This window comes from Palaemon carinicauda, chromosome 3, assembly GCF_036898095.1.
Source record: "Palaemon carinicauda isolate YSFRI2023 chromosome 3, ASM3689809v2, whole genome shotgun sequence".
Taxonomy (NCBI): Eukaryota; Metazoa; Arthropoda; class Malacostraca; order Decapoda; family Palaemonidae; genus Palaemon; species Palaemon carinicauda.
Genome location: NC_090727.1, coordinates 89236022 through 89240810, shown reverse-complemented (window position 1 = coordinate 89240810; position 4789 = coordinate 89236022). Strand labels below are relative to the sequence as shown.

Genomic DNA, 4789 nt, shown 5'->3' with positions numbered 1-4789 from the left:
ATTAAGCCTTGATAGGCGAGGAACGGAGAGGGAACCATTATCGATTTACGTTTAAAATATTTCATATTTCTATTTAGCAATGTACCAGCAATGTGAAATTAAAGTAAGCTCTCTCTCTCTCTCTCTCTCTCTCTCTCTCTCTCTCTCTCTCTCTCTCTCTCTCTCTCTCTCTCTCTCCAAAAAGAACGCCTAAACAATAAATGGAACAAAGCCGAAGAACGAACTATTGTTATTTAGAACCAAAGTATTCTTTCCAAAAGATAATGGGTATTCAAGTCATGAATAGTCGTACATAATATGGAGTAGGTTTTCTTCTCAGACGCGTTCAATGTTGGCGAAAGATTCTCTCTGGGACTACTTACAAGAGGAGATGGATGTGATGGGAGAAAAATGCCATTTTTCTCATACAATACAACAGCACTGCTGTTTATATAACACTAATCAAATGTTTTTTCGCTTATATAACAAGTTCGACTTGTCTGAGGTGCCATGTATACAATCGAGGAAAAGTAACACAGTTAAGCTTGCGTTATACTGGTGTAAGCGGCCCGTCAAAAATGACGAACAAATATTTAGATAGTTATGCTTACACAGATTCAACCATTAACCACCCCTTCCCCTTTTTATAACTATATCATTTAAGGAACCTCAAGTTGCAAAGTCTTTTTTCAGGAAAATAGACTTATGGCAATTCATTTTGATCAATGAAATACCTCCTTATAATAAATAATATCTTTTTCTTTATATGTTTATTAATCATGTCATTGTACGGAACAAGATAGTACTTGTAGTTGAAGCCCGGTTGAGTGGTGAGGACATGATAGGAAGAAGAGAGAGTGAGAGTCAGCTGGTGGCATTGGCCTTTTAGCCCATACCAAAAGTTTGACCGAAATATGACGAGGGGAACAAGGTCCTACACTGCTCGTGTGCGTTTAGAAAAGAAAAAAAAATTGCTCATTACATCTCTATACATGAAATTTCAAAATTTTGATTTCCTTATTGTAAGGGGAATATCAACAACAGTTATGTAAAGAAGATTTATGTAGCATTAATGAAAAAGGAAAAAAAGTTAGTTTCCAGAATCACTAATTAGGAACGGCCTCGTGGCGCAACGGATAACGCGTCTGACTACGGATCAGAAGATTCCAGGTTCGAATCCTGGCAAGGTCGAGGACAGAATTTCTCACCATCAGCTGTTATCGTGTTTCACTTAATGTGATAAGGAATTTTATGATTGTTTTTATTATTATCGTTATTAATTTTATTATAATTTTTCACTTAATGTGATAAGGAATTTTATGATTGTTTTTATTATTATCGTTATTGATTTTATTATCATTATTATTTTTTAGATGGGGAGATCATCTCAGATTTACATCTTTTATAAATTCCTTAACAATAGTTACATTGTTTTTTACAATATTATTTAAAAAAAACAATGTAACTATTGTTAAGGAATTGTTAAAAGACGGAAACAAACCGACGTGAAATGCTGTTAATGTTCGCTAAGACTGTAACGGTTTTTTTTTTTTATCTCACGAACCTTTCTGTACCTCTTTTTCAAAAATTTGTAACCATTTGTTTTCTGAAGAGGAAGGGAGATGGTCCCTTCGAAAGCTAAATGAATTTAATTTTTCCTACATTTTGGATTATTTTATTTATCTTCATATATATATATATATATATATATATATATATATATATATATATATATATATATATATATATATATATACATATATATATATATATATATATATAGAGAGAGAGAGAGAGAGAGAGAGAGAGAGAGAGAGAGAGAGAGAGAGAGAGAGAGAAAGAGAGAGAGAGAGAGAGAGAGAGAGAGAGAGAGAGAGTTGACATTACACATACTATTTCAGTCTTCATGTTGAGTACATCAGTCCGAAATTGAAATATTACTACATATTTTCTTGGTTTCCCCACATATGTCGTATACTGTACTGGGCGACATTATAATCATTCTTTTATATTTATTCTCCTTCAACGATGCTTTCGACTTGAAAAATTAAAAAGGGAGATCTGAATGTTGGTGTTTGTTTAGAATGACCCTAAAGGATTTTATTCTTGGCATTTGAATATCAAATTAAATCTTAAGATAAGAGAAGTCTCAAAACAAGTTAAAAGTCTAAACTTTCACATTTGGATACCACTGTAGCTTAGTGCGATCTGAATGACGCTTGATAGTACATTACATCTGTATGTAGTTGATAGTACAAACCTCGCTTTAACGCTGATATTGTCATGAAATTGATGCTTGCCTAACATTGGGGAGATAGATTATTGGGGCAGTAGCTTTTGCCTTCCTCTTGGAATCTTAATGTTCAGGAATTATTCTGATGAAAGGAATCGGTATCGGAGACGTGACCGAGAATAATGAAGGTCAGCTTCTGATGTGTCCTCGGGATATCGTGTGTGCTTTGATGAGGAATTGTCACAACGCTTCTAGTTGTTCAGCCATTCCTTCGGTGTTCTTATATGTATAGAACTAGTGTATGCGACCCGTCTAAAATGATGGCTAAATTTTTAGAAAGATATGCACACATACACACACCCCTCTCACCAAGAGAGACAGACTAGTTATACGACCGGTAATGCCGCTGAGCGTTACCATATATACATATATATGTATGTGTATATATATATATATATATATATATATACATATATATGTATATATATATATATATATATATATATGTGTGTGTGTGTGTGTGTATGTGTATATATATATGTGTGTGTGTGTGCGCGTGTGTGTTTGTGTGGCCAGACACTTGCTGTCTGTTATATAAGGGAGATTTTGTAGGCTAATCAGACAGCAGTTTATATGGTTAGTGTTTATGCGTATGTTTACTTGCATTACGTTGTTATATCTTGTTTCATATTGATATGGCAGATTCAGATGGTATTTGTTTATTTGATTTATAATACTTTAAAGATTGACCCAAAATAAGAATTAATCCCATTGGGTTCATGAAAACAATACAGTATAGTTTGATGCTGGTAAACATTGACTTCTAATATCGTTTCAGGATGTAAATTTATGATCTCTGCGATTTCAAGTAAATTTCATTGCTGTATTCCTCTTCGTATAGAACACAGGGAATTGAATTTGCTTTCATGTAAATATCATTTGAACAATCACTGGACCTCCATAACATTCTTATATTGGAGTTTGCTTTCTTCAGGAATTATGTTCTTGTTTAATTGTTTGAGTTTGTATTATACCGTTCATGAAGGTGAAGGAGGAATATCTCTTTGCATTTGATATAGACATGGAAAGTCTCTTATCAGTTTAGAAACACTAGAGTATAGACAGTAAGGAATATTTTAAAAACTTGTCTGTTGACGAAATATTAATAATGAATGAAAGTTTTGTATCAGCAGATTTTGTGGTTATATGAATCTAGTTCAAAGTACTGGAGATTTATCCCATAAAGAATTTTTTTTTTAAAGATTTGTCGTAGTTTATTATTTTGATGATTAAATTTTGCATTGATTTAATACTAGATCAGTAATATTTAATGACAACGGAGTTCTCACAACAAAAAAAGGTTAATGGACTGAATGACAATGCTATTATATGCTAAGAAATTGTGCTAGTTTGACCTCTTGCTGTTATGAGCATCCCAACACAGTTCTCGTCATATTTATATCCTGTTTCCAAATGGTAAAATGTTCATGGCTGCGGTAGATTGTGTAGCTGCAAGTTTGAATTTTTGAAGGAGGTTTATCTCTGTTCAGGAGTGAAGAGTGTGAAACTAAGAATCTGAACGGTGTCAAGAATATATAGATAAAGACTATGTCTGTATTATTGCGGAAATCTTATGCAAGAGTGGAGTTCTCGGTAGGTCTTGAAATACGATACGGCTCCCTTCATAGTACTTTCAGAGCTGGCATGATAAACGTTAGTTTATATATGACTTGTCTATTTTAATCTTGTTACTGGTCTTCAAATATTTCATATTTTCTTTCATTACTAATATATGATTTATTTGGTATTTCCCTATTTCCTTTCCTCACTGGGCTACTTGACCTGTTGGAACCACTGGCCTTGTAATCTTGTGCTTATCCAACCAGAGTTGTACTTTACTGTAGGTTGGCTAGTAATAATAACGATGACACTGATATAGGCGACTGGAAATACTTGGATGGATTACTGGAATTTGTATTCCCTTCGCATTGCACGTGTTGTTATGCCCAGCCAGGCAGGGTTGTTCTTTATTGTCACACAGCTGAGCGTTTTATGGATCCTGGATTACAAGTGAGCGGTTTATGTGGTGTCGTAGATTGCAGCCTGATTTGTTATAATATTAAGCAGGTCATGTTCAGCCTTGTGGCGTCAAAAGCATAAGTAAGCTGGAAAGGTCGCGGGTTCGGGTTAACGGAAATAAGCTTGATAATGGCATCTAAAAGAACACCACTGTATGGTTATTTTCATACTAGTGTGCGCAACCCGTCAAAAATGGCAGCTAATTGTTTAGATAGATATGCACACACACGCACACACATCCAACCTCCCCTTCCCCATTTGCTAATTATAACCTGCTGGTTTGGTAATTTGTGGGAGATTATGGTTTCCGAGTATACACCTTGCGGTTTCCCCTCTCACCAGAGTATGAATGCTCCCTCTCCCCCTACGTTTGGCAATGCCACTCATAGTGACAGGAAAGATATATATATATATATATATATATATATATATATATATATATATATATATATATATATATATATATATATATTTATAACCAGACATGTGCTCTTCATT

The 4789-nt window shown here is 34.1% G+C and overlaps 1 non-coding gene across 1 annotated transcript; it reads left to right on the top strand.

The window, feature by feature from the left end:
* Positions 1–1097: 1097 nt before the first annotated feature.
* Positions 1098–1170, top strand: TRNAR-ACG (transfer RNA arginine (anticodon ACG)). Its single transcript has one exon. It is a non-coding gene; the product is annotated as a tRNA-Arg (tRNA).
* The last annotated feature ends 3619 nt before the right edge of the window (positions 1171–4789 follow it).